The sequence below is a fragment of the Lissotriton vulgaris genome, chromosome 7 (genome assembly GCF_964263255.1).
Source record: "Lissotriton vulgaris chromosome 7, aLisVul1.2, whole genome shotgun sequence".
In the NCBI taxonomy this organism is placed as follows: Eukaryota; Metazoa; Chordata; class Amphibia; order Caudata; family Salamandridae; genus Lissotriton; species Lissotriton vulgaris.
This window is the reverse complement of record NC_141695.1, coordinates 1,015,734,308-1,015,748,020: the sequence shown is the minus strand read 5'-3', so window position 1 is coordinate 1,015,748,020 and position 13,713 is coordinate 1,015,734,308. Positions and strand designations below refer to the sequence as shown.

The 13,713-nt window shown below is 45.0% G+C and overlaps 1 protein-coding gene across 2 annotated transcripts in view; it reads right to left on the bottom strand.

The window, feature by feature from the left end:
* LOC147702853 (kazal-type serine protease inhibitor domain-containing protein 1-like) overlaps positions 1 to 13,713 on the bottom strand; it is a 296,214-nt gene that overhangs the window by 71,664 nt on the left and 210,837 nt on the right. The gene's annotated exons all lie outside the window — the stretch shown is intronic.

Here is a 13,713-nt window from a genome sequence, read left to right as displayed (position 1 = left end):
TCTAAGGCCCAGCGGTGCCAGGGGACAACACCTGAAACCTTCGTGGGTTACCTGTTCCGGCGTACAAATGACAGAGACACGGGACACTTCCTTCGGCGTCAAAGATCAGCGTTTATTTACTGCAGGGAACACAGAAGTCACAAGAAGTACAGCATGTGTAGGTTCTAGGAGACTGCTTCAAATTGCAACTGTGGATCGCTCCTTTTATACAGATTTTTGTCATAGAACAACATGGCAAACAAAAGGTTACAACCCAGTTCCCAGAGTAAATTTCAAAAGGGGTCGCTTTCATGTATTCAGGGTCCCGGAACATAATTACAGTAGCATCGCCAGTTCCCAACTGTAAAAGTACATTATCCCACCATGGGTACATTCCATTCCGGCTGTAAACGAGTTAAGGAAGAAGACAGAGACAGGTGCAGAGGAAAACAAAAAGTAGTCAACAGATTGAAAAGAGTGTAAGGGGGTGATATCGGAAACACGATTGCAGGATCAAAGGAGACATGCCTAATGAATGCACGACTGAAACAATAGACCGGCACGGCAAGATGAGCCTCGAGCGGGGCCATCTGCCTTTGCAGTGTCATCCCCCTCGTCATAAAGACACCCCCAAAGAACACGTGTCTTCCGCAAGAGTTTGGGAATCCCAGGGTCACGAAGCGGACAGTGTCCGTTCGCTGGCTACTTGAGGGCAGGAAACAAAATGGATGCCGTATCTAAAATGGAACCCGTGGGTTCAGATGGAGAAATCCACGAAACGGACGAACGGTTTAGGTCAGCATAGCGAAAACGCGTACACCCACTAAACACGTCATTTGCGGTTCATAGATACCAAACTCGTCCATACTCGAACGAGTCGAAAACACCACTTACGATTGTCACGGAACCTCAGACGCTCCTTTTGCCCTCATGTAGGCAAGCACTAGTCGATATCAGAATCAATCTCGATATTCATCAGACCATCCAGGTGTTGCTGCAACATCATTCTATCCATCAATGCTTCCTTGGTAACAGGTGGCCGTCTTATACACGTCGTAGCACAGAGGCCACATAAGGCAGGACCACACTGTACACAAAGACAACATGTGAATAGAAATGCTACACCAACCCCAATGATCATCAGAATCTTCCAACCCCACGTCGACATCAGGTCCCAAAACCATCCTAGTAGCGTCCAATCACCTACGTCCACGTGTATGGACTCGGAGATCTTATGCAACTTCGAGATGGCTTGATACACAGTTGGAGCGTTATCAGGGATGAAAATGCAGCAACTCGAGTGGATCACCTTACATACTCCACCTCTATCTGCAAGAACAACGTCTAAAACCATACGGTTTTGTAACGTCATAAGCCTGTCCGCCTGAAGCTCTGCTGTAAGATTACCAAGGGCACTTGCAGTGATATTAGCAGTCGATTCCACCACTCGAGTCAACTGTCTCAGGTTCCTACTATTGATCATAGGTCCCCAAAACGGCAAGAAACCCTTAAAGAAGTCTCCTGCTTCTTGACAGGCAGTGTCTTCTTCGCTAATCACGCCTCTCACAACTCTAGTCTTGTGATAGTCTGACCCAACCGTAAAGGTCGGCGGCAACAGATTCTCAATATAACAGGTGCCTGAGAAGTCACGAGGCAACCATGTATATGCGGGGTCGTAACATACAAAGTATGTACCCTTGGCAGTCAAAAGAACAGGGGAAGAGGCCGTTGGTAAAACATACGTTTCAGTACAGGCACTCCTCCTGAGCTGAGCTCGCGGGCTTTGGCCAAGACCTTTCAAACAGAATTTACTGAGATGGGGTACGATCGGAGACGAGCTTTTAAGCTGCCGATCACCCACTGACATGCTATACTCATCCTCACTCAGATCTCTGTATGCTCGCACCTCTTCCTCTGGGATAAGCGATGCGTCAAAGATATCTCTATCTAAATCGGCAATCGCTCTTGCCAAAGGCTTGTGGTATGGACCAGGACCATGATCTGCAGTGCGTGGCTCTCGATGGGGGTAGGAATCCAGTGCGCTACGAAACATAGTTTGGAATGCTCGAGCTGACCCCTGGGAACTGTAAGGAAGGACCAAGTACGGAATTCCCCTATCCATGGTATGTGGCATTAAACCACACACCCAACAATTGGTAGTATTCATCACCAACTGATGTTGATGAAGAAGTTGGACAAAGGAGTTGTTCATAAATTCTGCACGTCTAACCTGTTCGTGTTGAGGTAGAGGGTGAAAGGAATGAAGAGAAACAGTGGGAGTAGGTTTCGGTTCAGGGGAAGAAGTAGGTGAAGCAGAAGGCAATAACGATTGTATTCCATAATATACTCCACCCACCAATAGCATGGAAACAGTTAAGAACAGCAGGAACACCTGAAACAGAAAACATTTAGTTCGTACAACCCTGTGCAGTACTGATCTTTGCACTAGAGTCTTCTCCACTTCCGACAACTTTGAGAATTCCATCCTCTAAAAACCGTCCGCAACGTTCTTGACGCACTTCGTTCTGAGTAGCGATTATCAATTCCCAGGAGTTCCTAGGAATCGACAAAAGTACCGACCTAGTGTCAGGAACCTGCTAAACAGAAGGAAGTACCCGCACGGCCCTACGGTCAACCCGGATGTAAGGTTCTTTAAACAAACAATATAATACAAAATCTCCTAGCTGTGGAAAAACACACGTGGAAAAGAACTCAAAATTAATGAATGTTGCAATTGTTCATATTATTCAGGATAACAATAAGGGGGGTAACGTGAATTTTCAAAAAGGGGAAAAAGCAAAAAGATATTTATTAGTCTTTGGTATGGGAACGAAGAAAATATCTGCTTCCTCCAGGACGAGTCTGTTCTTCAAATAATTGTTCAGGTTGCGGAACAGAGTCCTGTCGGTCAGATGATAGTTCAAGTCTTGAGTTTTCCAATGATAAAGGTTCAACAAAGTTATCTGATTGCACTGAAGTGTCTCCTACAGGCAGAGCGTCACTGAACGGCACAAATTTCACCGGAGTTTCTGTTTCTGATGCGGCGATACCGGTTCTCACCCACGAATCCGCTGGTAAAGGTATAGGCACCTTCTTTGTGTGGGTGGCGTGCACCCAATGTTTGCGGCCCTCCAGACGAACTGCAGTTCTCGTGGCGAGTAGAACCTGGTAAGGTCCCACAAATCTCGGCTCCAAGTTCCGCTTCCGGCCAAAATTTCTGGTAACCACCCAGTCACCCGGTTGGAGCCAATGTCCAGGACCCGCTGTCTGTGCCGGCAGTGCTTCAAAAACCTGTTGATGAATTAACCTCAGTTTAGCAGTCAGATCATAAAGATAATCAATTAACATTGGATACTCAAGACTATCGAAGGACCTAGGTCTAGGGACCCCCCAAATGTTTGCAGGACGGCCGAACACAATCTCATATGGGCTAAGCCCTACTCGAGAGTGTACAGTCGCCCGGGTTGACAAAAGAGCCGGAGGCAAGGCTTCAGGCCACGACAGACCAGTCGTAGCCTGAATCTTTGCGCGTTTCAGTTTTAGAGTACCATTGTACCCTTCAACCAAACCTGCTGACTGGGGATGATTGGCGCTGTGGAATTTTTGTGTAATTCCAAGGCCCTTACACACACTCTTCATCACACTCCCCACAAACTCACTTCCGTTATCAGACCATACAATTCGTGGCATTCCATACAGAGGAAAGTATTCCTTCAGTAGGACTTTCGCTGTGGACAGGGCAGTATTGTCTTTGAGAGGATAGGCTTCGATCCATCTGGAGAATGCGCAAACCACAACTAAAACGTACTTCAGGTTATTACATGTTTCCATATGGATGAAGTCCAGTTGGATAACCTCAAAGGGACATGTAGGAGGAGCGAAATGGCCAGGCGGGGTAGGAGTGCCCTTGCCAGGATTGTACATCATACATACCATGCAATTCTTAACCACTCTCTCAGCACACTTAGCGATACCATCATTCTTCCATACAGGGGACAGCAACTTGCAGATACCTTTCGCACTAATATGTGACAAGCCGTGCGCCATAGTCACAACAGCTAGCACATATGCATCCGGCAACATCCACTTCTGATTTTCCGACAAATCAATCCAACATCCGTTCGCATCCAACTTTCCTGTGCTCTCCTTTCACTTAGTCTTTTCAGTTTTGGTGGCCTCATTCTGAATCGCTTTCACGCTCTCAACGGTATCCTCACACATACCAGTTTCTGCAGGCCACCTTACCGAACTCGTCACATACATTCGGGTTGCAAGGTTTCTAGCTGTCTCTTTAGCAATCTCATCCGCAAACGCATTATCACGACCAACATCATCCGTCACCTTACGGTGTGCACTGCATTTAATAATCGCCACCTGCTTGGGCAATGTTAGTGCGTCCAAAAGATCGTTCACGAGCTGTCCGTGTTGGATCTTTGTGCCATGCGATGTCATAAAGCCTCTCTCTCGCCACAATCGACCAAAGCTATGTGCAACGCCAAAAGCATATTGGCTATCGGTAAACACATTCACTCGCTTTCCCTTCGACAAAACACACGCTCTCGTCAACGCAATCAACTCTGCCGCCTGCGCAGAATTCTGATTCAATCTCGCAGTTTCCACAACCGTACTCAACGTTACCACAGCATACGCAGTCGTCACATCACCATTCGGCAACTTAAAACACGAACCATCCACATACAAAGTACCATCGGGATCTGCCAATGGAGTGTTTTTTAGGTCAACACGACCCTTCGTTTCTTCCTCGGTTCGCAAATAACAATCATGTGGTGGTACGTCATCTGATTCCATATTAGTTGGCAACAACGTCGCCGGGTTTAGGACATTACAGCGCTTTATGTGAATATGACTTGCCAAAAGCGTCAACTCGTAACCGGACAACCTTGCGCTCGTCAAGTGTTGGGTTTTTGTACGATTTAAGAGAGTGTCAACTGCATGTGGAACCATCACCGTAAGCATATTATCCATGACCAATCCTGCAGATTGTCGGATGGACACCGCAGCCGCCGCTGTCGCTCTTAGACAACTCGGCAAAGCTCTAGCTACTGGGTCCAAAGTCGAGGAAAAATATGCACATGGACGCTGCTTACCGCCAAATTGCTGCGTCAAAACACTCAACGCACAACCCTCTCTCTCGTGAACGTATAGTGTAAACGGCTTGCTGTAGTCAGGAGTACCTAACACAGGAGCCGAGCACAACGCATCACGCAATTCAGAAAAACTTTTCTGACACTCTTCAGTCCATGGCAAAGGAGTTGGAACATCCTTGCACGTGAGGGCTACCAATGGTTTCCCTAGCAATGAAAAATTTGGAATCCATTGCCTGCAGTATGACGTGATACCTAGAAAGGCACGCACATCTCTCGGAGTTGTTGGCACAGTCATTTGAGCGATCGCTGCAATTCTCTCTGGGGTCAACCTTCTTCCCTCCTTTGACAATAAGTGACCTAGATAGGTTACTTCTTGGCAACAATATTGCAGTTTAGAAGGTGACACCTTGTGATGTAAGTCACAGAGATGCTGTAACAACAACACCGTAGCAGTTTTGCAGATGTCTTTAGTGTCAGCAGCCACCAACAAGTCATCAACATATTGGATCAAGGCCGCACCAGCCGGTAACACAAACGCATCAAGTTGACTCTTCAGGGCTTGGCTATATATCGATGGACTCTCACAGTAGCCCTGAGGAGCACGTTTAAACCTAAAGCTGCGACCTCCTAATGAGAAGCCGAATAGATCTCTGCTTTCCTCAGCAATCGGAATGCTAAAGAAAGAATTCTTCAGATCGATCACTGAGAACCAAGAAGCAGAGGCTGGAATCAGAGTCAGTAAAGCTGTAATGTCAGGCACCACAGGAAACTGAGGAATCACAATTTTGTTCACCTCCCGTAAATCAATAACAAAACGATAAACAGGAGGCTTGGATGGATCAGTGCGTTTCAAGATAGGTAACACAGGACTATTACACACGTTTCCCCGAGTCTCCTCGATAACATCTTTCTCGATCAAGTCATAGATGATCGCTAACAGCGCTCGCTCACCATCAAGGGAGATACGATACTGGGGAATACGTGGCAATCGTACATTCGACTTCAGTTGAACAACATAAGGAGAAATGTCAAGCAGGCCCACGTCATTGGGACCTGTTGCCCACAAAGATGCAGGAAGAGAACTCAATTCCGGTGGGAGCTTATCAGATGACAAGTACATGGGAGAGATCACTCTCTGACCCAACGTAAGCTCCACTCCCGCAGGAGAACAGTACAAAGTCGCATATAACCATTTCAGCAAATCCAGGCCCAAAAGATTTTCACCACAGCCAGTAGTCAAAATCAAAGGAGCTTTCAGCTCACGAGGCCCAATTGTAAGGGGCAAAGGGCTAGAAACCGGATTGCTAACGGGGGAGCCAGAGAATCCAACGGAAACATTCGTTAAGCCAGACAAAGGTGCGCCAGGGAGTTTCGAATGCATGATGGAACTTTTCGCTGCACCAGTGTCCAACAGAAAAGGCTCAACTACGCCCGATATGGCAACTGCGACGTAAGGCCCTCTCTGATCAACCGGAACTGATACTACTCCCTCTCTTTGTCTGTGGCTGTCCTAGTAGTTACCGTCATCAATATCATTCTCGATGTAATAATCGTCCACATGATACTGTGCAGATCTTCCTGACGATGAACCACGCTGATCAAAGCAATTATTGGAATTAGATGAATTGTTAGAACGCTCATTTTGATTCTGAGTAACACCACAATCTCTACCTCGAGAAGCCAGTTGAGGACCACTACGGCCTCCTCTAGATGAACCACCATTATTTCGGTCACGCAAAACCGGGCAATCAAACTTCAGATGACCCTCACCCCTACAGTATGCGCATTGATTGTATCCGAACATAGATCTCTGCGTGGAAGAGTCATTCCGCGACTGTGTATGCACAAAAAGGAGGGGTTACCCCTGACTAGAGTTCCTAATTCGGGATATACAAATAAGTTTGAAAAAACAGGTAATTAGGAACAATATTTAGTAAGTGGACATAACCTGACATCAGACAATAATAATTCTGGTTAAACACAATGCATGGTACAGAAATATATATTTTTTATTTTGTTTAAAGATTTATTTATAGTTAAAAGGCACACAGTTTGATGTCTCCTCTGTTCATGTGATATTTAATCTACATATATCATATGCTAAACTGTTTGGTTCATTTCTCTTTTTCAATACAGTTTATGACATTTCATAATTTGGAGACTATGATGGTGGTGCTATATTTGCTGATCATTTGCGATCTAAAAACATGGCTAGATGTTACAACAACTACGCGCGTTTCGGCTGAGAGCCTTCATCAGGAAGCCATGAAATTCCCAAATGAACCTATGCAAACAGAAAAATACATTACATGTCAGTGTCAGTGTTGTCCTATTCATACAAGTGCTCAAAAAACATACAGTGTAATTTATTACAAATTTGTGGTTAAAATCACAAACGAAAATGTCCTGAAATTGCTTAAGCTTGTCCTGCTATATACAAATCCACATACATCCTAACTAGTTGTGCATAAATATGTACAAATGGATATGCATCCTAACTGGCTATACATGTGAATATCTACATGAGTATATACATCATACTGCACAATCTTTCTATCCATGCTGGATATATGAAACAATATGCACGTCCTAGCTGTTTATACATAAATGTGGGCATACATATTGAGCGACCTGATAGGTTATTAACACGGAAAAATTGTGGCATCTAAGTATGTTCAGTAAATATATGCAGAAAATGATGTATATCCTAACTGTCTTTCCATTAACGAATACAACATAATCAGCAACCTGGGTGATTATTAAGACAGATTGGAAGTGGGAACAGAGACTAAAAATTCCTATGGGTATGTGTACTCTCCAGGCACTAAGATACGAATAATGAATATGTGGGACACAAATAGATGTTAGGGGAAAGTATATAGCAGGACAAGCTTAAGCAATTTCAGGACATTTTCGTTTGTGATTTTAACCACAAATTTGTAATAAATTACACTGTATGTTTTTTGAGCACTTGTATGAATAGGACAACACTGACACTGACATGTAATGTATTTTTCTGTTTACATAGGTTCATTTGGGAATTTCATGGCTTCCTGATGAAGGCTCTCAGCCGAAACGCGCATAGTTGTAACATCTAGCCATGTTTTTAGATCGCAAATGATCAGCAAATATAGCACCACCATCATAGTCTCCAAACTATGAAATGTCATAAACTGTATTGAAAAAGAGCAATGAACCAAACAGTTTAGCATATGATATATGTAGATTAAATATCACATGAACAGAGGAGACATCAAACTGTGTGCCTTTTAACTATAAATAAATCTTTAAACAAAATAAAAAAAATATATTTTTGTACCATGCATTGTGTTTAACCAGAATTATTATTGTCTGATGTCAGGTTATGTCCACTTACTAAATATTGTTCCTAATTACCTGTTTTTCAAACTCATTCCGCGACTGTGACCTAGCGGATTGCGATCTATTCCGCTGTTGAGAATCATTTTGATTTGAGCGCGGAGGATACACTTGCTGCAACAGAACTTTTGTTTTGAGATCTTTTGTCTTTTTATCCGCACGATCATTTTCCTCCTTCTCCCTATTTTCATAATATTGAGCCGTGGCCAATATCTGAGCAGAGGTAGAAACAGCCCACGAACTCTCTGAATTTTTTAATTTGTTGCTAAGGTCAGGCAACAAATTCGATACAAATTTATCTACAAACAACCTCTGACCTCCCTCGGTGCTCACATCTTGACCACTGTGATCGATGAATGCCTCCTCAAATCTCGTAAAGAAATCGGAGACACTCTCGTCCTTCTTTTGCTTACAAGCAGACAGTTTATCCCAATTAACTTTCAATGCTGGCAGAAGTGTCTTCATTAGTGTGATAATTCTTTGAGGCAAAGCCGTAATTAACTGCTCAGGCTTAGCCCCACCAACCTGCAATCCGTCAGCCGCTGTAAGTGCCGCCCAATCACCACCTAACTCAGCTGCGTGATCTTCGTGACGTATTTTCGCCCAAACCGGTTGAGGTACTACGATGCAGAACAACATGTCGATGTCGGCAAGATTCATGATCGTAGCATCCACTAATTGGGACAACTCTTTATAGTACCCTGCAGGATTTTTGCGGGGGTCAGGCAAAGATTGCTGCACCTGCAAAACTTCCGATCTCTTCCATGGGAGGTGTATCCAAACTCTCTGGAAGTGTGGCGGAATAGCAGGATTAGCAGCAGCATCACCCGGCATCCACACTGGTGGAACTTCACGCATGGGATACTGACCAGGCGTTGCCATCCACTCCTCATTTTCATCTTTAAAAAATGCTCGAGGTATTACAGTAGGACGAAAAGATAGAAGATGTTCCAATGCACGTCGAACATTGCTACCCACAATCATACCGCTCGAAAACTGAAGCTGAAGTTCAGTTACGTCGATCGGTACTTCGTTTACCTCATCATTTGATATCGCTTCACATAGATATTTGCACATTTCCTCAAACACAAATCTCTGTGTGGGCTCATTGAATTGAGAGAAGGTCTCAAAAATTATGCGCGGGGTATTTTTAAGGGGATACCTAATCCAATTACGCGCCATTCTGATTAACGTATCACGTTCCCTACCACCAGGGAGCTGACTTCGTCGTTGGGGAACATCAGAAACCTCGGACCCAAGAATCGGTCCAAATGGAGAGTAAAGATTAGCAACAGCATTAGGAATGCGTCTTCGGACAGACGGAGAAGAGGAGAAAAGCACAGGACCAACAACATGAGGACTAAACACAGGATCAGCAGAAACAGTAGGAGTAGCCACAAGAGCAGAAGTAGCGGGGACAGTAAACTGAGAAGGTATAGGCAGTGGAGCAGTAGGGACAGTAGCAGGTAAAGGAATAGGGACAAGTGGATTCGCAAGGACAGGACCAGCGACAGGCTGACCAGCAGCTGCCGGAACAACAGGTTGAGGAACAGGAGGAACCACAGGCGCTGTGGTATCCTGCGCATATGGAGGTGGCGACTTCAGTAGATAGGACAACAAAGGGTCCTCCACCGTTTCCTCTCCCTTCTTATCAGTACCCGTCGGTAAAACGGGATAACACTTATCCACTGTCATACGTTGTAGTCTATCAAAAACTTCCTTTTCCTTCTCTTCTTTGTCTCGCTGAAACTGCTCTGCATTTCTCATCGTCGTAACGATACCTTCCCTCTTATTACGTTTAAGCTGTTTGATTTCTTTCTGCTTGGCTTCTTTACGCCATAACCGAAAGGAATCGAACATGGCCGGCCTTGCTTTCCTTTTGAACAATTTTGCTGCTAGATTATCCAAAATTGGGGTTTCGAAACTACTATGAGGTGGCCAACTAAGGACACCGTCATCTTTAGTGTAGCGGACTCAGCAATCATTAAACGCGATAGGACCCACACCATGGCGACTATATAATTCATAGACTGGAGTTCCAACTGGAGGTATCGGACATGAGTCCTCCAATCGGGAATCCGCACCACAACCTTTAAAGCAACTGAACAAAGTACTACGGCCAGGCATCGTGCACACTAACCGAGTTTCACAAACGTCAAGGGTTATTGGGTTACGATGTCCTTGCAAAAATGCAAAACCCTCGGTTTTTGGAGACTGCAATCGTCAAATAGAACAACTAAGAACCAAATACGAAGAACCACAAATGCAATGGAACCATGCAAAACAACCAAGCACCAACAACAACTAAGGACTCTGGGAGCGACCCACAAATGCTTAACTGAAAGAACAATGGCGTCACCAGGAAGGCCCGTCAATCGTCTCGCTGTACCAAGGACTACGCCAGGCGCCAAAACAGGTCGACAGTCAGGGCATCAGTCCGTCGCAGCCGTCAGGAGGCGGGGATCTTCGCGGGAAAAGTCTTCGGGCCACTTGTTACGACAACAGGATCGATGAAGCGGGGTGCACCTTCCCTCGGAGATTTCACACGAAGTTCCTCACGATCGTCGGGCTTTGGACCGGTACCGCTGTTGTCGCCCCATGTTGGGCGCCAACTGAAGGACTGGGCTTTTCTAAGGCCCAGCGGTGCCAGGGGACAACACCTGAAACCTTTGTGGGTTACCTGTTCCGGCGTACAAATGACAGAGACACTGGACACTTCCTTCGGCGTCAAAGATCAGCGTTTATTTACTGCAGGGAACACAGAAGTCACAAGAAGTACAGCATGTGTAGGTTCTAGGAGACTGCTTCAAATTGCAACTGTGGATCGCTCCTTTTATACAGATTTTTGTCATAGAACAACATGGCCAACAAAAGGTTACAACCCAGTTCCCACAGTAAATTTCAAAAGGGGTCGCTTTCATGTATTCAGGGTCCCGGAACATAATTACAGTAGCATCGCCAGTTCCCAACTGTAAAAGTACATTATCCCACCATGGGTACATTTCATTCCGGCTGTAAACGAGTTAAGGAAGAAGACAGAGACAGGTGCAGAGGAAAACAAAAAGTAGTCAACAGATTGAAAAGAGTGTAAGGGGGTGATATCGGAAACACGATTGCAGGATCAAAGGAGACATGCCTAATGAATGCATGACTGAAACAATAGACCGGCACGGCAAGATGAGCCTCGAGCGGGGCCATCTGCCTTTGCAGTGTCATCCCCCTCGTCATAAAGACACCCTCAAAGGAACACGTGTCTTCCGCAAGAGTTTGGGAATCCCAGGGTCACGAAGCGGACAGTGTCCATTCGCTGGCTACTTGAGGGCAAGAAACGAAATGGATGCCGTATCTAAAATGGAACCCGTGGGTTCAGATGGAGAAATCCACGAAACGGACGAACGGTTTAGGTCAGCATAGCGAAAACGCGTACACCCACTAAACACGTCATTTGCGGTTCATAGATACCAAACTCGTCCATATTCGAACGAGTCGAAAACACCACTTACGATTGTCACGGAACCTCACTAGTGATAAAAACTGTAGCTCAAAGCCTGACACAAAACTGGGGTAAATAAAGAGGTGCAGATTTACAACTTCTGGCGCATCCCTGCAAATCAGCAGGGATGCGCCAGGAAAGATGCATAACGCAAGTTTACCCTTGCGCCACCACAGATGCGCCGCATTTACAATGCGGCGCATCATGGCGCATGGATATACAGATGCATGTCGCATCTGCCGGCGTAAGGTTGGCGCAGTGCTGGAGTCGTGTCACGGGTGCAACACAACTCCAACACTGTTACAACCTCGCCTATCCATAACATGGTGCATCACTCCTCATGCCTGCTTCAAGCAGGCGCAGGGTTTTTCATGCAACATGGCTGTGAAAATGACTCAGTGAAATCGTGTAGATTTCACTGCGTCACTTTTATGTGGCGTTCCGGCGATGGAACGCCCACATGAAACCTGATGCGGGTTTCATGTGGCGCAGGGCTTTAAGACGTGACGCAGCTCCCTAGATGCGTCACGTTGTAAATAAGGCACAACGTGGCGCATGGTTTACGCCGCTGCTGCGTCACAAAAGTGACGCACTGGCAGCGTAAAAGTGTCGTAGAGGGGAGCGTAAAAGTGTCGTAAGGGGGAGCGTAAAAGAGTCGTAAGGGGCTTGTGAATCTGCCCCAGAGTGTTCAAGTCTCTCTGCAAGCATCTAAATCGTCCTTCTCCCAATGCTCCGACATGATTTATATTTGCAACTATTTCTTTTTCAGGTGTCTTTTCATTCTTCTATTAGGATGCTTCTGACACAATATACAGAGTAATTTATGCTCTGTGTTCCCTTCTTTCTGTCGTTTCCATTTCATGCACTTATGGATGTCGACAAAAGGATCAACTGCCCCAAAACTTAAAGAAAAATGGAGCAGATGTGATGAAGCAGTCTATAGTGCCTTGAACTCTATAGACCGCATGGTATTGATAACTAGACCAAGTAAAGTCTGGGTTGTTGCAGTCGTAGAAAAAATAGTTACATTCCTTCCCAATGAAAGAGGCTTATGACCCACACACTTACTGACACTTTTAAACAAATGATTGCACATCGTGCAGGATGTGGTAGGACTTGACTTTATCTTGAGCACCCTTATACTTAAAAAATCGGTATGAACATTAAATATCTGTTTGGGGTGTTGTACTTGTGCAGGTGTCTCACAATTATATCTTATCTTTTCTGAAATTGTCGAGAAGGATTCAAAACATTTCTAGTGTTATTCATGTCAGTATGAGTTGGATGCAGAGTGTAGCATAAAATTCCAAGTTTTCTATTGAGATACATGTGAAAGCAACCACAATGAGTGTTCCCGCTACACTATCTGATATCAACACTATCAGGGTTGCTCACCTCACCCTCCTTTTTTGATAGTAATAATATTTGGAAAAAATCGAAACTCTCACTTGTGGAATCTAATGTCAGTCAAGGAATTTATTATGCCAGATCAGTGCCACCATCCTTGGCACCAAGCTCTTTTCATTAGTCAAAGTACTCAAGCGTTTGTTTTGTCACCTTCACATCTCAGTCAATTGCCCAGTGTGTTCTGGGGTGAACCTATCATTGGGTTAAGAATAAACATTTTCTCTACAAATATTTATGCTTATGGCAGCTGTCTACCTCTTAAAAACTGAGTGAAGGAGAGTGGGGTGAAGGGTGAGAGGGGTCAATCACCTTTTGCACATTTACTTTCAAGGTTGTGTGTTTATGGCA